The 24447-nt window shown below is 34.6% G+C and overlaps 2 long non-coding RNA genes across 2 annotated transcripts; both read left to right on the top strand.

Moving 5' to 3' along the window:
• Nucleotides 1-1047: 1047 nt before the first annotated feature.
• On the top strand, nt 1048-3603 carry LOC127834474 (uncharacterized). The gene is made up of 3 exons (XR_008027957.1): nt 1048-1113; nt 1890-2022; nt 3487-3603. It is a non-coding gene; the product is annotated as an uncharacterized LOC127834474 (long non-coding RNA).
• A 19141-nt stretch (nt 3604-22744) lies between these two features.
• LOC127834377 (uncharacterized) lies at nt 22745-23783 on the top strand. The gene is made up of 3 exons (XR_008027881.1): nt 22745-22872; nt 23367-23471; nt 23658-23783. It is a non-coding gene; the product is annotated as an uncharacterized LOC127834377 (long non-coding RNA).
• The last annotated feature ends 664 nt before the right edge of the window (nt 23784-24447 follow it).

Raw genomic sequence — 24447 nt, 5'->3', positions numbered from 1 at the left:
TGAAATTAAAAACTGTCAATCTCTTCAAAAAAAAAATATATATATGTAGGGTTTCGGGTACAGACGCTGAAGAGTCGCTTTTACTGCACGAGATATCCTCCAATGTGGGCCCATTCCAGTACGATCTCGTGTCGCATTTGTTCACATCCTCTGGGGACACTTGCAATACAGGCCCAGTATGTTTTTTGTATAATACCATTACAGAGGTGATAATCACATGACAAACAAGATGTCGACGTCCATGCCGAGACAGCAAGTTTTCGCCGTTATATACCCTTTTTAATTTATATTAATTGTTAAAACGCCGCTCACTTTCCAGCCATATCGGCAAGAAGTGTTTAGCGTTTATATCGTATTAATATTCGCTCTATATCTCCCCTTACTTGCTGCGAAATTTCTTAGCGGATCACACAATTAAGCTACCGCTTAGAAAATCTGCAGCGCGTAAAGTCGAAATACAGAGCGAATATTTATACGAAATAAACGTTTATAACCGTCTTGCTGATATGGCTTGAAAGTGAGCGGTATTTTAACAATAATAATTAAAGTAATGAAGGGTATAACACGGCGAAAAATACCTGTTTGGCATGGAGGTCCCATCTTGGTTGTCACGCGATTACATCCTCTGCATTATCTTTTTATTTATTAATGAAAACTGTGATTATTCACTTATATATTATAAATAAATTAAAATGTTTATTGATTTTAAATGTCAATAACTAACATATTTCATTGTCTTCAACAGTTTAACATAAACTGTAAAACAACATAGCGTATAGCAGATCTTTGTCGAGGAATATGATTGTGTTACTCATTCGAAATGAGATCTATGTTTCTCCAATTAATATAGACGCTGCTACTTCTGTATCGGACGAAACGATTACCATAGGCATATGTATTTATATATCCATACCATGTCTTTGTATATATAAAATGACATAATGCGCCAAATGACTATAGCTGAACGCTTACAAGGTCAACACGTACGGTGATTGCAGCCTTTGTACATTGCAGATTAGGTGTGTGGTGACCGTTTATGAGAGTGACGGAATAACTGACTCGGGTCCCCCGGTCTATAGCAGAGCATTCATTCTGAAACGGGATCTTGATATTGTATGGCTCCGGCAAAGTTATATCATATATTTGTTTGAAATGTATTTTGCCAATGACACATGTGTGGGTATTCGTACATAGACTTATCATTTTCAGAAAAAAAAACTAAAATGCTTCATTCGTCAGCCAAATATTTCGTTTCAAAGTAAAAGAAAATGATCATCTGTCAACAAATTGATTTTTTAATATAGCCACACAAAACGCGATACAGAATATATTTGCACTCGTGTCTACATGTACATTTATATGTGATACTGTTCAATGTTAATTTAGAAGGCGTCTTTCTATAGGCATTTAACTGCATGTTGAATCAATTTCACAACGCAGAAAAATCTTATAAATGTGCATTCATATTCTTGCAAATTAAAATGATTGATGCATTTAGACAGAAAACAAGACCACCGAGTAATTGTCGGTCATTTCAAACATGCGACTGTCCAGAAACTTGGATAGCAATTAATCGTTTGTACGACAAATGCGTTCCTGTTTAAGGAACATACTTTCATGAAGCTTTAAAAAGTCCGTTTACTGTTCATAAAGTGACAACAATATTTATAATACAATTTTAAGCTGTTATTGATTATATAAATAAATTCGGAGACGTACAGTTTAATTTCAAATGCCGTAATCGATATGTTGTATAACACAAACAATTGTGCAACAATTCCGCTGATTACATGTATTTGAAACAGCTCAATGATAGCAAAGAATGTATTCAACTGAAATAACATTTTACGAAGATTGATATATGCAAATTATGCAATACATTCTTTCAGACGCCACTATCTATATGTGTAATCAAAGGCCGTTGCTTCTACCAGAACGCTACCAATCCAGACAACAATGGTTATACCTGCTATCCTGAAATGGACCCTTACCACTGGATTAAAGACTTGACAACGGGAAGAGGTTTGTTTATAAAATGGTGAAGCTAATGGTATATCATAGAGAATCTACATATGATGGTCACTGCTTCAGCTAAACAAAACAATAAAAAACGTACACCGCTATTTTCTAAGATTTAGAACAACAACATTATTAATTAATTAGTCATCCATTGAACGTTTAGTTTATTGAAATGAGGAATTGCAGAGTACTTGAAGAATATGTACATTCCGATCAATTTAACTCCGTATTAAATAGCTTTTGTGTCTGCAAAACATTTATCGTGTCTACAAATTAAGACAGTACAATGTTTAGTTGAAATTAATTATCAGATTAATACAAATCATGACGAGAGGTTAAACACTGAAAAGTTATTCATTTAAATCGCAATATGGAATAAGGACAATGTCATTACAATAAAATAGTGTAACTTTCTTGGGGTCCAGGAGATAACAAAGACTGGTAGTCTTTTTACAGTTTTATGTTCACAACACATAAATGAGATACATGTATGGTTCAACACCGAGCTAAGGCTAACAACCTGAAAATATACGAACCTCCAACACACCTGATCAGTGCTAGATTACCTAATAATCTTGGTTTGTAACAAAATATATAAATATGAACATGAACATGACAGATACGATTCCTTAAATGTATCTAACTAAAATAAGTAGAACAAATAGGATTTATAAGTTGTGCCTTTAAATATGGATTAGGACAAGGTAATGGTGTAAACTCTCTGTCTTGATAAAAACATACAAACTAAATAACCTTAAGAATGACTTGTCTACAACAAGCGAACAAAACCATACACCTTGACATAAGCACGAACTTATTACATTCATCATATAAATAATATATACAGTTGAACCTAACAATTGATATTCTCTATGCCCTTACCAAACAAAGGATTTGATTGCCTTTCTCCCTTTTGTTCTACCTCTCTCAGTGGTGTTAAGAGGTTGATCCTTCTACCATTTCTGCATAAATACTGCTGTAAGTTAAAGCAGGTGCATCATGAAAGATTCGTGAATAAGAAAATTAAGTTTAATAAAATCAATCAACTGCCATTTTGTTTCCAAGACAAACGAGGTCATTTATAAAACATAAAAGATACAGTACAACAGAATCTATTTCTGGACAGAAACAAATAATAGCAACAGTTGAAAGTATACAGATAACACGTTTACCTAGAAACTGGCTGCTGCTGCGCTTATAAAGAAAGACAGCACGTTTTGCTGCTTTGAAATCTTGAATGTTCTGCGCCAAAATAGCGCGCGAGACATATACCCATGCGCAGTCTTATTACACATCTACTGACACGTAACATTCTTCGTGAAGGTTACATTCTACTTAGTGTTAAAATAGCAACCTCGTCACAATAGTAAAGATAATCATTGATTAATATACATCTAAATGGTATGCTTTTTAGCAAGTCTTGTCGAAGAGTTGTGCTATTCGTCTGATTCTTTGTTACAAAAATAGTGCCGGGAGATGCCTGCCTCAAGGGCTCTGGTGAGTGTGAGCTCGTGCAAGGGGGAGCCTATTGTGACTCATCTGGAAGATGCCAATGCTTCCCGGCTCATTCCTTATCAGGAACGGAATGCATGGCAATATGTAAGTTCTGTCTTTAAACGTTTACGTTCTAGATATCATTCATAGCATTATATGAGCAATCTGTTAATCAGTAAAAGATGTGTAAAATTAGTTTGTATTAAGTATGGTAACATAGTTGAAGTGATCCTGTGTTTCACCTTCCTGGCATAATCTGCTATATGTTAGTAACAATTTGAAACGGATTTTACGTCAAATCAAACACTCGGGTTCGACCCCTTCGTGGAAGCGTTCTTTAGATTTTCCCCATAGACACCAAGTACGGGTTCTAGTTCAAGGAAACGGAATCGATAGCGTTTCAAATAAGCATCAGGCTTTCTATGCAATCGAGCTAAAATAAATAGGTTTAAACTAAACAGTTGTGAAGAAAAGGTGTTAAAAGTCGTGTATATAAGTTCTAATACATGTTTTTACTTTTTGGGTGGTCTTTGTTTGTGTAAGGTGTTACTTTATGTAGATTGCTTTTATAACTAACTGTTAGGTTATACGAATCAAACATAAAAAAAAAAAATAAGTAGGGTATCATACTCAAGATTGATACAACAAAAGTTTCAAACAATAAATTAAAATGAATGAATAAGAAACGTATTGTTTTAGCTTGTTCAATGGATTGGGACTGTCCGCAAACAACTGGATCAGGTGAACCAGATGTCAGTTATGAAAGATACCAATGTGTCAACGGCTTCTGTGCATGCAGTGTCACGGCGGTACGAACACCTCACGGATGTGCAGCAAAAAGTATTAACTGTGATATATAATTCTTATTATTATATTATTTAAATTTTGTTGAAATTACATCTTTCTCTGATTCAGATTTGTTTTCTTTTGATCATAACAATTATATCATTTACTTCTGAAAAATGATGTATACCTTGCAGTTAACCAGGGGAAAATACTTGGTGCGTATTATACTTCTTTAAATTTTACAGCAAAACATAATAATGTTTATTATTATGTATAACTCTAAAGTCCAAATAATAAATACTAAAGCTACGTAAAGTGATATTTATGTTTCAGAGCTTGGGAGTGTCTGTTATGATAGTACGGAATGTTCACACATACCTGGAGCCGTGTGCGGGATTATCGAACCTCGGACATGTACTTGTGAAAACCACTATAACACCATTGCTGGCGACTGTTACCCTAAAGGTAATAACTTGATATCAAACAAATATTAAACCGTTCATCGCCTTATTTAAACTTTGAGTATATTTACGCACGTAAACGCTGCTATCATATGGGATTACTCCGCCCATATGGCTTGTTTTCATTACCACACGAACCAACAGTGTATGTCCATTAACTCGTAAGTATATATGACCGTATTTATGACCGTACTGATTTTATGTTTTAATTCACGTCATTGTCCAGGCCTTGGCGAAACCTGCACTGACGACAGTACATGTCAGTATGTTGCCCATTCCGACTGCCATGCAACGGCCAACTCGGGCCGCACATGCCAGTGTAACTACGGCTATTCACACGACGAGTTTGGATTGTGTCATCCGAATTCTGGTAAGGGTTTTGCTTGAGAATTTAAATATACATGCATGTTGTTATTCTTTCTATAAATTGTTTGGAACAAATATTACAAACAATGTGCGTAGCATACATTACCGGTATGTGTGCACTTGTTACACATTAAGTTAATCGTCGCACAATGTCACTTATGTTCACAAAACAGTGATAATCAAACGGCACATACTCTTATTTTCATACTTGTTTATGTACGCTCATTGTAAAAAATAGCTTAAGCAACTTTGTCATTGTGTTTAAGTTTTAAAATTGTTTAGTGATTTTAAGTAGTCTATTTCTTTCATATATGAGTCATCATTTAACATTAAGTATTGGCTTAATCCGTCCAGATTTGGGTTTGTAAGCAGTAATGTAAACTAAGCAAATATATGCATCATTAACACTTATTGGTGCAATAGTAAGTTATATTTTTTAACATGTTAAACAATTATTTCGTTTATTTCAAAGAAGAATGCGTATTAGAGAAACATACATATACTCATTTAAGTCCATGTTTGAATTGGTAAAGTGTTATTACACTTGCACTGGATTGATGTATTTATATTTTAGACTTCAGTGTTCCTGATCCATACTATGGTAATCAAAGGAGTGGTTGCTGGACCGATAAAGAATGCTCTGATTCCTTGTGGTGGACGTATTGTGACCATGGTCGACTGGAATGCGTACGCCGTACGTAATTCGTGTACATCTAAAACGTTCTATTACACGACTCACTAATCTAACTATAACTGTTAATGGCTTGTTTCAACCAGGGCATTTAAACATGGTGACCTGAGTTTGTTCTAAATACTACCGTATGAACACATTCGTGGTGATACATTTCAAACTGAAATTGTTATCAAAACAGACGAAATTGTTTATTTTGGTGCGTAGAATACGTAAATTAAATATGGCGCGATATAACTAAAGCCAAGTTTATTACAAGCATATGTAAAGTCTTTGTTAATTAAAGGGGCCTTTTCGCAGACTTTGGCATATATTGAAGTTGTTTGTCATTAAATGCTTTATATTGATTAATGTAAAGATTGGATCTAAAAAGCTGCAGTCAAAAACAAGAATACAATTTTTAAAAAAAGTTTCAATCAACTGGGCTCGAACCACTGACCCCTTGAGTAAAAGCCTGTCGCTTAGACCAATCGGCCATGCATGCTCATACAATGAGTGATGTATTTTATACTCTATATAAGCTATCCTCGTTGTATCACAGAATATAACGACAACAACAGAACTCTCCAAATTATTCAATCGTTTCGCGTTGCAACGCTTTATGATTTTCAGGTTTTTAAATCGTCAAAAAATGCAAATAATGGATATTTTAGAGCAAGGTAAATATTCAATATTACTGTTTCCTCAAATATATCATAACTACAACGAAAATTTGCGAATCTGAAACAATTTTTTTAATTTTGTCAATTCACCAAAACGTGAAAAAGCCCCTTTAACGTGTAATGTAAACGAACAATTTGTGTTAACCTATAAAACTATCTAACACGCTATAGTCATTTCCTTCAAACTTTCCAATGTAAGATATGAGTATAAATATTGGTATTTGTTCGTTGAACTTGATCAAATACTGTTATCATTTGATTTTCGGATAATTAACTAACTATGTTCTGGAACACATTTTCTTTCTTTATACATGCTTTAATAATAGCATGGAGTACTCAATTAATCATGTTGCATTATTTTATTAAATCTTTTCGACATTTGCTTCACATCCTAGGATCGTGTTTCAACGATACGAACCCAGACATAATGTGCCTAACGTCGTTACTACACTGTAACCTAGACAGCGGCTTTTGTGAACCAGGTACTATATACATTATATTAATAAGTACTTTGCGATGAACATGTATGGCCCATGTGTCATTTCTCTGCTTTAGTAACACAACACGGGAATAGTTACCTATCATTAGTAAACGCTTGATAATATGGTAATGCAAACGCGATTATTAAATAATGATTTATGTTAATAAGACGTCATGGGTATGTTTCGTCAACCTACCCCAAACATGTCCTGACCTTAGGAAATTGAACAATACTTGTTAAATATTAAAACTTGATGTAATACGAAGTGCTATAAAATAAACTTTAAGACCAATCTTCAATTTGTATGCTAGTTTCATTTTTAATATTATCCGGACAAAAAAACTTTTTTTAAGCGCGATGCTCCGCAAAAGACACACGCCATTGTGTGCTCGAGAACACAGAGTGCAACACGGAGCAAGGCTACTGCGACTGCGCGGACGGATACTCGCACTTTAACGGAAAATGCTCACAAGGTAGATTAACTTATTTTATATTCATATGAACGTAATAACTGATTGTATATCGCCCTCCAAACTTCGAATTGTTGTATGTGCCTACGCATTTATTTATATTTTATTTACATTGTAGATTAGACAAAAATGAAATTCGTGTATTCCTAAAGCTCTCAATCAAGTTTTCTTGTATCATCATACCTGCATTTTGTTTGAATACTTAAACAATTAGAACATTTTAAATGTTTTCTTTGTTTCTAATAAAGTTCATGCTTAACTTTTATCACGTGTTTTTTTTTTAATTTTGCTCACAATTCGTCATATTAATCTAACTGATGATGATTTTATACAATTACACCGTTTAAACATGAATAAGTCTTTGCAGAACATAGAACTTATATGTTGTTACAGTATTGGGACGTTCATGTCTGATTAACGCAGACTGTAAAACCCACACAGAAAGGTTTGAGTGTCTGAACAACTTTTGCTCGTGCAATGCTGACTTTTGGCACCAGGAAAACGGTGTTTGCGTGTCATGTAAGTAATATGCTACGTGCATGTTATTGTAGAATGTTCAAATAAACAATGAAGTCAATAATAAAATAGGAAAAATTCATTGCAAGTTGCAAGTAGATGCTTTGATGTTATTTCAGACAAAGGCAATACATGTGAACACGATTTTGACTGTGGCAAGTCGTCAAACACAACCTGCAGTGGCGGTTTATGCATTTGCAAGTCGGGTTACTTTGATCGCAATGACACATGCACTTTGGGTAATATTATGTCAGCAATTTACATGTTATAATTATGTCGCTTACAAGTCAACTGATTTACATATTAAACATTGTATCAATGTCTAGTTAAAAGAAATACAACTACATTGAATATAAAGTAGCACAGAAAAAGATACGGAGATAGAAATATGCAATTGACACTGGGTGTTTTAATCAGTTTAAATTGAACACATGATATAACGTTTATAATACAATATTATGGTTTCATTCAAATGTTTCTTTCGATTTTTCTATAATTGCTGGAAAAAAATACATTGACTGACTTACTTAAGTCAATGCACAATTAAAACATGCGTTATTTGTTTTTAAATACTTGTATTGAAGAAATGGTCGATATCATGTAACCGACTGAAACCAAGATGTTCATGTTTTATATTAGCCCTTGAGACCAAGTGTACAACGGACATTGATTGCGGGATGTCTTTCATATGTACTTCCGGAAAATGTCGTTGTCCTGAGGGTTACGGTTTGCGATCACTGGACCCTGGAAGCTGTATAAAAGGTAACCAGACTGAGAGCCAACCTTTAGTGCACGATATGCATATAGGTATTAAAAGTCATTTACTACTATATGTTAAGCGTTTCGAAGCACATCTACGCAATAAACTACTGAAGGGATATTATAATAGGCCTAGTGTATGTTTAGTATCTTAATACAGTTCATGTAGCACAAAATTGTTTAAAATACACCAAATCCAATATTACAAATGCACAACATTTACAGCAACTATATGATTATTACTGATCTTTATCTCAAATGGGTTATCTTTTTTAAATGCATTTATAAATTACATGTAAATAATATTTAAATTATCATTTAGAACACTTTAAGACAATTGCACCAATGAAAAGAAACATTCCATACAAATTGAACAGTACCGTATTATTAATTTTAATGAAATTTTCAGTTCTGGGAGCGCCCTGTTCTGACCTTGCCGTCTGCGACGACCCGTCCTCAAACATTTACATGTACCACCTTTACTCAATGACTCATTACGTGCACGGACCAGTGTACTCAAATTACAAGGCCTACTACTGCAACGTGGAAAATATCTGCTCTTGCTCGCCTGGGTATAAGAGAACTGCAAACGGCCTCGGATGTCAACCGAGTAAGTGAAGAAGTCGGGTATCTGTAAACGTTTATTTTTGACATACACGTGTAGCTTAGTTTGTTAAACATAAAAAATAAGTGCATCTACGTACGGAAGTTCTGGTATCATCAAAAACCTATCAACTAAACTGGTCTCTGAAATAACCCGTGTTTATTGCTCTTATACCTATCGTAAGACATTTGTCATGTCGCATGGGAATTTATAATGTCCCTCTCGCTCGGAGCTTAACACCGGAAACACAATTTGAACTATTTGAATACCTATACCTACAGCCACATATAAATGGCTTTAACACATGAGGATGTTCTCTTCTTATTCATGTTCCTTGGGTATATACTGGCAAATGCCCGAGTTCACATGATTTATATGCAGTTTCATGGTATATAACTTATATTGTTCATAACGATACAAACAGTTTTTTTAATCGCTACGGCTGTAGTTTTTAATATTGGGTATGCCTTGGTTGAAATTACCATCCTCGGGTTATTATTATACGGCTCTATACTGGTTATGTAGGATTAATATTTCGCGAAATTCAAAATCTGATTTGGATTTCGCATGCACCCTTCCCACGTTGAAGAAGGCGGCATATAGCAGTCGAACTGTCCGTCTTTACGTCTGTAAGTATGTGCAAAATTAGCCGTAGATTTGCTATATAGTATATACACATGGATTTTGAAATAACACAACCGTCTCCCATCTGTAAGGTTTTGGGACAGACTTAAATGTCAAAGATCAAATCTTGTCATATACTGTGAAACCATTTATTTTCGACAGCACAAAATTTCGTCATTTTTATAAAAATGACGATTTCGTCAGCACTTTAATTCGCCGATTTCTGATTTTAAATTTTAAAAAAATGCGTCAGCCAATATCCGATTTGTGTGTAATACATATTCGCGATCAATCGCAGTTGCGAAAAATCGTACGAATGCGGGAACACACTTGAGAATCACTGCAGGAGGTGGGGCCTGTTTGTCACATGCCAATTAACTAGTCTTTTGTTATCAAGGCACAGTAATGGACCCTCTTAATGTTTGCCATTCACACGTTCATTGTTATGATTAGCGGACAAGTGGGATCGAATAACCGTTAACGAGTGTTTGTAACAACGAAGCCAATTGCCCATTAGTCTTTTTCTATTATTATAATTGCCATACTGATAACAATCGTAATTCTAGTTGGTATGATTTTTATTAAAATGCTGCCAATACCGTTTTAAAACTGTTTGTGTTATACAAAAGAGGTTCCAGTTTGTTAAGTGTTTTTTTTCAAATAAAATGCTTTTTTATTCTGATATCAACATTAAAATTATAAACTCTATGTGTGTGTTTGTTCTTAAAAAGTAAATGTCAATAATTAAAAAATAAATAAATTGATACATTTAAAATAGTAATAAGTGTGGTTAAACGCAAACAATCAAACAACAAACAACAATTAAAATAGTCTTTATTAATTTGTGAAAAATACGCATGTTGATCACACATCGTCATCTTTTCATTTGCTTTACTGTCTTTCATCGGCATTCGCTGCGTGATGGCTAATATGCAACACCCCTGAAAAACACAATGCACCTAATGGACAATAAAGTTATAAACAATTAGCGCTAATTCATTACCATTCTACATAAACGAAGTCAACGCATTCGATACAGCTGTACTGCACACGCGTTTTAAAGAAGTGTAACGTGTCAGTTAAGTACCTTGTGTAATCTACATCCCTTTGTGTCAAAACCGGATTAATCTTGATTACGAAACAGCAGTGAATGTGTGCATGGATTATGTTGGAATTGAATGCCTCATGTCTACGGTAAAGTTTTAAAATATTGTTCAACTCAGTGTTTGTTTTTATTCAAACATAGAGCATGATTGTTCGTTGGGATCTTAAATTCGCCGATCGGTCGACTGACGAAATTTATGAAAATTAATGCCTGACGATTAATAATGGTTTCACAGTAACAGATTGAACATTCATGTCGCAACAATAGATTCAAATATATTCATGGTTTCTGAAACAACGTTGCATACATATAGACTATCACAAGATGACGTGTCAAGTGTAACAACGGTCTCTATACCACAATGGTCAGGGTCTCTCTTAGATGTCAAAGGTCAAAATTGGCCATACAACAGTACGAATATATATGTCTCGATACTTTGCCGTGTAGCGATGGATTTTAAAATAACTTGGTACAAAAGCAATCCATCATAAGTCAAAGTGTCGCGTGTATTACTCGTCTCGCTACCTCAAAGTTGAATGTCACACGTATCAAATTTGGCCATAAAAATCATGTCGGGACTGTAACTTTTGCATTCAATACGCTTTTTTTTAAACAACCAACCACTAATGTACCTCATGAGGAGACGGCATTTCGTATGGAAAACATGTCTCTCTCTTAAAAATTTTACGTACTGCCTTTTTGTTTAGGCATTTCGTCTTGTGTCGCCAATCGAAAAGTGCATTTACTGGGTGATATTAAGGATTTATCGTATGTTGATGTCTAATCACATTCATGCAGCTTATATTGAGTTCATTAAATACTTGTGTAGTCTATGGGATGAGCTGTACGTCGCTTCAAGACTGTATGGGTGACTCGCAGATCAATGCACATGGCTACACGTGCTCTCCTACAAGCCTGACCTGCGAATGCGGAAACAACGCCTATCGAAATACTGTACAGATAACGCAGTATTTCAACATAGATCCGGCAGCTGGTTATTACGAATCATACAGCAGCAATGTGGATGTTTGCACACCTGGTATTCTTTTCATATGGCCTTAAATAAATGTGCGTTATTTTAAACTAAGTTTTTTTACAGAAGTATATTACTTTTACGGTGCGAGAAAAAATATTAAATGTACATGTGCGACAACAATTTACAAATATAAGCAATTACGTTTCTTTTGTATAGCTTGGCCCATTGAATGACAGTATAAAACTGGCACACAATTTAAAGTTTTTTTCGATGGCCGTTGAATGAAACTGTTGATGACTTTCCAAATAGGATAATTAACCGCTCTTCTGTCAAAACTGTTGTTGTGTATATCTTCTTGTGTATTATTCTTATTTTTTTATGTACAAACTGCTCTCTATGCTATGCTGTTTGTATAATCAGAAGCGGATAATATTCGGATGTTATTGTTTAATATGTTCTTTGTTTTAGATGTATTATGTAATCACGGCACAATGTCTGGAGATATTGTCGGAGAGTGCAAATTGGGTGCGTTCAATGTATTTATGACCTATTGATTAAGATACAGCATTTGCATAAAACATTAACTTGTCATAAGAAAGCAAACGCTAAATAATGAGATATGTTTTAGTAGGTAATTAGATATTTGTAATTTTCACCGTAACATTATATTGATACATTTATGATACTTTCATCAGAAACCTGAATTAAGTCCTTAATATAATAATTTAGTCATTATGTGATATTTTGCATGACGTATGCCGAATGCATGCATATGGACATCACCGATAGTAAGAATTGTGTAATAATAAATCGCTTTCGTTACTTTGTTATCTCGCCAGTGCTTGGCAAGGATTGTTCCCAGTATGAGGAGTCGTGCACGTTTGCCCAACATACGGAGTGTAACCAAACAAGGGTGTGCGCATGTCTTCCGGGATATCGGAACTCAGGAGACTATTGCTTTAAAGGTGCTGAATTTAAAAATGGCGCATACATTTTATATTAACCTTTTCACATTTACCAGTTTTAACAACACTTGAATTTTTTTCGTTGTACCATAACAATAGCGTAACGAAGCGAAGACCATCTATCTCATACATCTGGACGGAAATGAATCAATCGCAGCAACACCTATTTATTTCATTTAAAGTTTCATCCTGCAAAACCAAATATAATGTGTCTTGTTCTGAGAATATTGGGCTTAATGCATGTGCGTAAAGTGTCGTCTCAGATTAGCCTGTGCAGTCCGCAAAGGCTAATCAGGGACGACACTTTCCGCTTTTATGGTATTTTTTGTTTCAAGGAAGTCCCTCCTTGCCGAAAATCAAGTTAAGGCGGAAAGTGTCGTCCCTGATTAGCCTGTGCAGACTGCACAGGCTAATCTGGGACGACACTTTACGCACATGCAATATGACCAGCTTTCTCAGAACGCGACTCAAATAATGTTGTTAATATCAATACATGTATTTTTTAATTATAAATCAAAAATCAATCTCTAAATGACTTTGTACTTGCTGGTTCGTTGCTCTAGTAGTCGCGCCCTATGGTGCTCTTAATACATTTTGATTTGTGTATTATTAATTTTGACATTAAGTGCTCGGTTTGACGTGCGCGACTGATGCCGACTGCGAAGAAGTCATAAATGGAAGATGTAATAATAACCTATACTGCAGCTGTGTGGATGGATATATTGAAGACGAAGGCAAATGCATCAAACCTTATGAACCAGGTTACTTCATCGTTGGTGTATTATATTGTTTCATTTCTGTACAATCATAAGCTAGAAAGCGATTTATATTGAGTATATAAATCAATCGCACATGTAGACGCTCTGGCATTTTACTTCCTCAAGTTGCATTATATATACTCACTTGCTTGTTATTCACATTAATTCGAAAGTCAACAACATGAGATAAAGTTTGAAGTTTTTTGCGATGAACATATTGCATATATATATATATTATTTTCATACCAGTTATACTATATTAATGCATGTTTGTTGAGCACATATGGTGATTCATTGACAACATATGTTAAAATAGAAACGGGAAGTTGCAGCGACCAAGTTCCAGAGCTTCCAGATCTGTATAGACGTTCCCCTGGTTACCACCTTGGCAACAAGGAATTACCTGTCCGCGACAATCTGTTACAAAGCGGATGGTATAACATCGGTCGATCTAATGCACTTAGCGCTGCAAGCGATGTCAAGGCTGGTGATTGTGGAACAAAATACCCGGTTGTTCTGACAGGTACGTATTTGTGGTTTAACATGCGCGTCGGTGGATGTTCGTACGCCGAGGGGCCCGTGTACAATACACGGAACGGTATTTCAAAAGATAGGCCTTTTCTTCAGCTATCGTAAGAGGATTACGTTTCTTTTATCCAAACTAGCAATATCACAACGTGCTTGTTTAAACAAGTTGTGTGCGCGTTTTTAAAAATGTGTTAACCTCTTAACGACTGATATATTTGATATTTGGCTTCGCATGCAAATTGATTTAAGTATGTTTGAAAAATTGGTGTTGAGCGAATCAACATGAACACAGCATGTGTAATACAGTTACATTTGAACAATTTGTATTTTATAAAAAACATAGTTTGGTTTTCCGATTATAAAAAAACTAGCTAAAATTAAAATGATATAAAGTATATATTAAATATTTATTAACAAAGAATAAATATCAGCATGTTCAATAAGCACAATGTATCGAAAATTCTGTTCTTATTTTTTTTCTCAAATCCATGTTGTTTCTTAACTGCGAACTCGCCCACTAAAATAGTAAGATCTCTGTACTATGTTTTGATAATGTGATAAAATATATTACAGAAGAGCTCACTGCATCAGATCTAGCATCTGGTCATGAAGTTACAAAAACAATGAGAGTAATGGGCATTGATGATTACAACCCATTACAAGACATCCAAGTGAAGCTGAGAATGTGTGGAGACAAAACCCATTTATATCTGTACCCTACACCGCTCGCATTTTCAGCATATTGTGTTGGTAAGAAGTCATATTGATAACACTTTGATGATACGAACACGTTTTAAACTTAACATTTAACAAACGGAATATGTGTTATTATTATCGCACTTAATATGTAGCAATGCCAACGCCTTTATGGTCATTGGCTATTATGTTAAGCTTATTTGTAATCTGATGTTGTTTCTTAAATCATTACTAGTTACCTATGTGAATATTTGAAATATGATGATGCAAAAGTAATGCATTGATATAAATAAAATTTAAACTATATCTTTTTTCTTTACAGATACAGGCCGTACGTCAAATTCAGTCTTTTATGAATCTTATAAAAGGGCGAAAGTTTACCAACACATTTACCATAATATGGAATATAACATAAATGTGTATGATTACTGGATTGAAAAACCTTATTTGGTTTTTGAGTGCTTGATCGACAACCGACCAAGCAAATTTTACCCAGACTGCCCAGGATGTTCACATTACAACTTTCTCGACGACTGGTTGTTTTACACTGTCCATTGGTATGTTTATTATTGTAATATGAAAGTCATTGGAACTTACTTATATAAGTATTTGCATTTTCTAAATCATTAAGACTTTACATATACGTTTGAATTGATGATACAGTGTCAATAATGGGATGCGTGTGCGAAAAAATATGTTATTGCGTTTATTTATTGTACGTGAAGAACATAAGATAAACGTATCCGACATTCCTTTGTGACAGCTTATCATTTGAAAATGTTGGCTTTTTTTGTGTGTGAAATGTAAATTAGAAGCAATGCGTTTCAGTGGTTCTTCAAACTGATAATAGTTAAAAGAAAAACATTCTTATACATAGTTGCATTTTAGTAAAGTATTTCCATTTTAAGTGATTGCTTTCACAATAAATAAACATAACAAAAACGCAGTGCATATAATTAAAACAAAAAGCTATTTCTAAAGAAGTTTTAACGTGAACTTATAATGGAAGGCAAACAATTGTCTTCACGCATATTTTATGAAAAGTAAAATATTGGTTAATCCTTTTGATGCATTTTTATTATATTGGTATCAGGTATGTTGCGGGCAGGAACTGCAAAAGGGTCGGGCCGTTTTCACGCCAAAGGTCGTACGATACACGCCTCACTGAAAAGCAATTACAAGACGAATGTGGTCAATTCACTGCTGGTTTTGAAGTAAAACATAAAAAATATTTGCATTTTTTCGAAATAAATTGATCGTGTTATCTTGCTCTTAAAAATACGTTCTCAATATGATCATTTTGAGCTTTTCGGAGGCCAGTTTGTGTGTCGTGCATCGTGTGCCATCCGCCTTTCATTATAAAACATCAGTAAATTTTCATTTTGATGACATATCGCCTTTAAAAGTTTGGCTGTTTTTTACAAACTTCACAGGAATAAGAATTGGGTCATTCGCTACCCAAAGTGTTCAAAGCGTTGTTGGCAGCGGTATAATTATGAAGGTCAAGAGAGTTAATCAAGATTTTAAAAAGATTTTATGGTTGATGCGAGTTATAAAGTTTACACAAAATTTAAGGAAATAAAAAAGCCTACATCATTTTGGTGATTGATATAAATCATTAACAAATCTTGTTCACAGCATGTCCCTTGGTCTAATTTGGACACATCCAGGAGCAATTGGTTTTGTGTTTGTTATAGATTTTTATCGCAAAATAAATTTAAATTTATCGTCTAAAATTACAACGCTCTGGCCTGTTACCTTTGATATGTTGCACCAAATTAAAGTCTCTTCTATGTTCAAATCATGCGCCTATGGCAAAACATCGTCACATCCAATCCAAGTTTCTATTCAATAATGTATTGCTCCTCATAAAAATGGAGTCATGTTTGTTGGAAATCATTATACACATGTGAAGTGATCATCTTTAATAATGCCCTTGGTGTCGAAAATTTCCATACGCCGTCGTCAACGCACAGTAAATAGAGCCTTTAGCAAAGCGCAAATTAAAACTGTTAACACAGGTAAACGGTTTATGACCGCGTTGAAACTAGTTATTTTCACATCATCATTCGCTGTAACTAATATTTGACCCAAAATGCAATTACATTTATTCAAACGAGCTCGATCTGCATTAAGCGAAATCCATTTTATGTTATGCACATTTTGATAATGATATTGACAGTACCTTTGTGCTTACAGATCCAGTGCTCCTTCCAGTGGTCCGAAACTCTGTTTGGTAGTAGATCAACGCCAGTGTTTAGTGAGCCGGAATACGTTGGGTTGTATCCCGTGAGTTTTTAATTCAATAATGAAATCCTTATAACATTTCATAGAGCATATAGATGTCCGTTTCTCAGTCAGACGTTGTTGATCGAATTTGTTTATCAGCTTCATCGCTGGCGTAATTATTAAGAATTTTTATCAGTATCAAACTAAAGTAAAAACTACTACTACGATTTAATGTTTGTGTTTGTTATAGGACATTCTTCACGTACATAATTATTATTCAATTAGTATCAAAGCTTTATCTATGGAACTATCGGCTTCAGCTCAAGTGTTTCGGAAACTACATCAATAATTACTAATTACCAGAAAGTAAAGGGAGCGAACTACTTACACGTATTAGTTAGATTGTATTACAATCATGGAACATTTTTGTTAAATTGACAGTTATTGTTATGTAGTGTATGATTTCTTTAATTGCTTGTCCGGTCATTGTTAATGATATTTGTATGGTCTACTTGCATTACTGCTTGAAAAAGCGCATTCGGGAGCATCGCCCAGTGTTTTTTAACATCTATATTTTAAAGTGCTAAATCAACAGTATATCAAGTTTTGTTTAATTAACACGTGATTTGAGGATATGATTTTAACTTTTAGTGGGTAACTACAATGACACTTGACGACGGTGCAGTATTAATCCCATGGCTGACCAACACTCCGTTCGGATGTCAATATATATCTCATAATTATTATTACGAAAGAGTTAGCATGTGTGAGTTAAAGTGGGACGTATCAACAGAAGGTAAATGCGTTACATACCAGCCAGAAAGGACCCATCATCTCTGTGGTATCCGTATCAATGCAGAACAGGCAAACAACAAAGGATACCACAACACGCATTGGGAACACGATTCACTTGGCAATGTTATCGAATATCGTAACTCATATGGACTAAAAGTGAGCATGTCTAGAGATGGTGTATATGAGCAAGGAACCCTATTCAAAGCATCGTTTAGTGAACTTGAATTCAAACATGGGATCTGGGATGGGTACAGAATGCCAGATATAAAGGTACATGCAACGTAATGTAAAAAGAAACACACAAAAACACAAAAACGTAGCATATTATATAATCAACACTTTGAACGGCTTACTTGTGTTTGATTTATTGCACATGTCTTGATTGGCTGCTTTAGAAGTTACGTATGCAACATTTATGAATTAACAAAAATAGGAAATAAAAAATGTATATAGTTCAATTGTAACCGGTGTGAGAGGTTTAGATTCATAAACTTACATCTGTAACTATATGTGTTAGTATATATTATAAAACGATTGTATGCAAAAATAAAGTTATTGTCACGAACACATTAGGACCTACGCCTTTTAAACATTAATTGCGTATGTTTTGTATTAATGCTATTGTTTTGTTTTAGCTGTACTTTGTGGACCCAAACATTGTTCCCAAGAACACGTTTCTTACACTAGAATGGGATAGTGGGCCGGTACTCAGAAAAAGAAATGAATGGTAAATTTAAATGTGAAAAGCACATGTTTAATCATGTTCAAAATATATAACGTATGATAAGAAAGAAAAGCCGAATTGCAGATAAAATGGATTAGATTGTATCTTTTTGCAGGAACGAAACGGTAACATTATATATATATGAAGTAGGAGAGTTTCTATTGTTAAAAGGGACAAACCATATTGTGGAGGTATGTATGCGCTGCGAAATTTCATTTTAAAATATGTAAATTCACTCGTGTGGTATGTTAATTACCGTATAAATCAGTATCCTTTAACATGTTAATAAATAAGTATTTTCTTTCAGATCCAAATGAAATCAGAAGAATGTGGAAAGTACAATCAAATATGTATTTGTGCCATCACCTTTCGCAACGGGAATGAAGTATACACTGTCAACACATGCGGAGCAACGACTCTAATAGGATTCCTACATATTGGCGAGGAGGAAGATGGACTACTGGATGTGTTTTATTCTCATAGCTATATGACGGTTTGTCCTTTTTACATATAACATAAGTATGAGATGTACAACTAGCTGTTGTATCTGCAGCTTATTTGTTAAAAAAAACACTTAAGACATAAAATAAAACTTGAAAAGGAAAATATATCGTCCGTGGATATATTACAGTGTAGTTTCGTGTTAAAGGTTGCAAAACTCTTTGTGTTTCGCAAAAACATGTGTGCATAAATAAACATAAGGCTACCAATTATAAAATTCTGGAGTGCGCTTAATGTATTGTAAATTGCTTGCTACATTCCGCCATTTATCATTTAGACAAATATATTATTTATTCATGTTTATAAAGTTCATTACATAATGATTTCATTAATTTGGGGACTTTAATATAATATATTATTTTTGTTTCAAGAATATTAAGCCGTTGGAAAGCCATTATGTTGTCCTCACCAACGGAGTGCTTCTGAAGATCGACACCAACCACCCATCCCGTTCACTGCAAATGACACTGACGACGTTGGCAGGGATGTCATCCTTCGAGACCGGCATAACTGCATTCAACTTCAAAGAGTACCGCCACAAGAATGGTAAATTCAAGACAGAATCCACAGGATTTGTTGAAAGTTGGAGGTTGGTATTTACGTTGTTGAACAGAGACTTTACGATATAACAGTTAGATATAACAGTAGCAAATCGTTATTACCTCGGTAACAGTTTACTAAATGTCTTGTTTATTTAACAGTATTTAGCGTTTTCTTTATCATTGCTTTGTTTATTTTTCACGTGATCGATTTATAACCAAGATATCAATGACGCTATCTATACACACTTATTTTAAGCTGTATTTGTGTGCAAAAATGGCATTAATTAATATATGTATGTGCGTTTAGAGTTGCAAATAGCGACAGTCTCTTGAATCCTACGAATCACCACAACATTGAGTTCGATGAAATGTTCTACAAATGCCACTGCCCCAGTGAAAAAGAACTGATGCACAATTACGAAGACTCTAGTTTAATGAACGACCAAACCGTGGGCAGTACACAATTTATTATACAACGAAACGAATTCAGAGGTACCCTGAAATGCTCACAGAAATCTAATTGCACCGTAGGCCACGCAGGAATATCGGTGTGGGACCCAATTATTCGTCCGGACGTAGTTACGGTCGGCGAAGTAAATATTGAAACATCGATGGGACTTCTCGAGTGTTCCTTTGTGCCGATTCCTGGGAAACCTCATAAAGTCGAATGGTCTGTCAATTGTTTACTTTTTAATAACAAATGATAAGGTACTGACAGCCAATGAACATGAACTTATTGGAAAAGATAAATTACTATTCGATGCGTTTTTGTCGTTATATAAGAAATAATACTTAAATTAAAAACTGTTTGATTTGTAAAGGCTCGAAATATTAATTTCATGAACAATTATCCTAGAGATTACGAAATAATTAAACTCCATTAAGATGACAAGGAGAATAATCTTAATACAGGGTTTTGAACCCTCTAGTTATAAACTATTCATTTCATAAGCTTTGGTATCTAGGCTAATGTTAAAAGTTGCAAAACTCATTCGACTGTTTGGTAAATCAATATGTGTAATGCTTTTATCGTCAGGGTTTCCGGAAAAGATGCTGAAGAATCATTGCTTGTCCACGACATGGGTGCACCATATAATGCCTACCAGTATGACCTTCATTCTCGTTTGTTCTCAACGTCCGGAGAACACTGTAGGATTGAAAATGTATGTTTTCTTAAAAGATATAGTCGCATTGACTGTTCAAATAACGTTATATATAGATTGTTTTCTCCGAAATACAAACATACAAAATAAACAACATCTAGAAAAAAGTAAAAGCGATATTAGGTCAACAATTAACCAAACATTACCTCTAGTATAAATGCAACATCCTTGAAAAATATGTAAACTATATTTGCTCACATGAGCACAAAGTGCTCAAAGCAAGCTATTGTGCTCACCTTGTCACCAAGTTTTTGACAATGTGTGTACCAGGAACCCAGATGAGCGCTGCAAGACCATCATGACCATCTTAGTTAAATTAATGTACACATTGTGCGTAACTATAATATATATTTTGCAGAAATTATAAACTGTAATTTTAGATTCGCTGCGCTGTAACTGTTTATGAGCAGGGCGGCACTATAGCGTCTGGTCCAGCAATCTACAGCAAAGCATTCAACATATACACAGACCTCAAACAGGTTAATATGTTAAACCGAACCGTTGTGATGTAGGGTTGTGTTGTAGTTTGCAAACACAAATCAGGAACAAAAACATAATAGTGTGTTCACATGTGTTAGTACATTACCGAATGTGCGTGATTTTGTGCATTATATTATATGTTATATCATGAGTAGTACTATCATCACTTTTCGCAAATATGTCCATGAAGCGCTCTACCTAGCCATGCGTAAAACACACCATATTATCTGTATTGCGTAACTATGCCCATACACTCATATTTGTTTGCATGATTCGCATAAATTTCCAAATATTTATCTATCGGATTTCATCAATACAAAATTCAAATGTACATGATTGTATACATATTTTAAAGTAAAATAAGGAGATACATAACAACGGACCTACACGCATTTCATTACGCATCCATGCATACGTTCAATGTCCCAGTGTGTTTGAAGTTGATACACCGTTTACCTTATCATGAAAAATAACTTAAACAAAATACACGTGTTTGCAATATTTTCATTCAAAACGGAATAAATCTAAGTGTAAGCACACGTTATACATATGAGATGTGTGATAACGTTTCCGTAATAGAATGGTCTATTCATATCATGGATGTGACATTCCTTTTAATCTTCTGTTTTTGCTTAATCGAGACATATTCTATTGTTGCTCATTTCTACATTTCGTATCATCGAAATATTGTTTTGTGGATTGTTATGTACTATATAATTGTTTGCGCTGCTCGATGTTTACGTGAAAAACTGTAACGCTTTTCTGTCAACCAACATTTCCGCATGGTCATCTATATAACAAGTAATCATGGCAAGGGTAATGTAACACTTTTTGTCCTACAGGAAAAGCTAAGATTACGATATTCTAGTTTAAAAAATGTTTTTGTCTGAAAGAAGCGTATTCATAAGGCAATATAATTTCACGTCAGGTGCCCCTGTCGATATGCTTCATTAACGGACGATGCTTCTTCGAGAATGATACAAATCCAAATGATGACCAGTACACGTGCTACCCTGATTTTGATTCTTACCACTGGATCAGAAACTTGAACATTACAAGAGGTAAATTATGTTGTTTGGCGTTCCCATTAGGGATGGAATAGGATATGCAAAGGCTGTATTATTTCAGCGTCTAAAATTCTTATACAAATTAGCAGCCACTATCTGCTTACTAACAGTCTGCAAACAGATACCTACCCCAACAATCTAATTATATAAGAAAGATGTGGCAAAAGTAAACGTCGTAAGGAGTTTTATCCGTTAACATCTGTATTTGGTTTTATTACTTTATAGTAATTTGATATATATCGGTAGTTGTATAAACTGAATGTATGTGTATGCAGTCCCGGGCGATATGTGTGTGAGAGGGACAACTGAGTGTAACAACATCCCCGGAGGATCCTACTGTAGCAACGAGACGAACACATGCCAGTGTTACCCTACCCACATGCCATCAGCAACTGGATGTGATCCTAAATGTATATTTAACTTGCATTTTTATGATTATTATTATTTAAGCATGTACTATGAAGTTACCATAACAATTACTGGTAATTCAACTGACACGCCCTTCATCTAACTTGCAGTTGTTAATGTAATAAGCATTCAAAGCTTAATGAAGGCAATGTAAAATGTACTATAAAATATAAATCCCCTAAACCGTGTCATGAAATTAAAGCATAAATTACGTTGGGTGTTGTTGTGATTAGTTACATATATTACACTGGGATCTTGGTGTAATCTTGTTCATAAACCATTGCATTGATCATTACAATAAGCTTAGTTTAGCTAGATCAACCCACATACTACTGTGTATGTAAGTCATGTATATGCATTCCGAAATAAACATGTTTAAACCAAACTATGGCTCAAATCTACATACGGAAACTTAGGGCGGTATGTTTCTGAATCAAACGTTTTTTGTTTATTTCGTTTTCGATTTTAATGATTATGTACATGATACCATTCACAGATTGCAATTATGAATGGGATTGCTTGCAAGGGACAATCTGTCTAAATGGCCAATGCGTTTGCAACGTGACGGCAATGCTGACGCCTAGAGGATGCGTTAGCAAAGGTAATAATTGATAGAGTGTGTTGCACTAAGTGATTATTCAATTGCATGTATACACTAATGCCATCATGTGGTTACACTTAAGTGCGGTAATAAAAATCGAAACGCTTTTTGTAGAAAAAAATAAACTTTGGGTCAAACATTACGACAAACTTTTTACGTATAGAAAATAACACCTTGTCATTGCAGGACTTGGAAGCCCCTGCAATTCCACAGCAGAGTGTGAGTCGGTTCATGGAGCAGTGTGTGGGGATATTTTACCTCGGACATGCGTGTGTGGTCAAGAATTTAACACCATATCAGGGAAATGCTATCCAAGAGGTAAGAAACAGCATATATATTATTACAATCTAGAACATCAATGTTACATAATGCAAGTACAATATTCGACTTAACAAAAGTGGAGAACGTGTATGTGGTCTTTCTTATTACCTTCATATATTCAATGGAAGCGATGTGTAATATAAATTAAATTGTGTAATGTAGATGAAATCTTATTATGACTTTGAGAATTACGTTATTACATATGTTTATATTTAGATTGCGTGTTACATTTTGTATGTGTTGACCTACTATAAAATGCAAAATATGTGTTAAGACGTTCCTCGAAGTTTATGATAATTGTTATGTAAAAAAAATCTTCACCATGTGAAGTAAATTTACTTGTTAAAAATGCATGTTCTTTACTCTACACATTAACCAGTAAGTCAATAAACATCGCTCAGCCTCTGTGTGTGTGTCAAATGTAAACTTCCAAACGTCTATCGAAAAATTAAAAGCATGTAGTTAGCAGTTAACGTCATACGCACCATATTGTCATGTTCATTTGTATTTGTTCATTTTTCATTGTTTGTTTTGTCTTGGCATTTAAAAGGATTGCATAACAATTGTCGGGACAGACGTGACTGTCAACAAGTCGCGCATGCGAGTTGCTATGCCGTTTCAAATACAGCGATGACTTGTCAGTGTGACTTCGGAT

Source organism: Dreissena polymorpha, chromosome 6 (genome assembly GCF_020536995.1).
Source record: "Dreissena polymorpha isolate Duluth1 chromosome 6, UMN_Dpol_1.0, whole genome shotgun sequence".
NCBI classification, from domain to species: Eukaryota; Metazoa; Mollusca; class Bivalvia; order Myida; family Dreissenidae; genus Dreissena; species Dreissena polymorpha.
The sequence above is the reverse complement of the archived record's forward strand: the minus strand, read 5'-3'. Positions and strand labels throughout refer to the sequence as shown.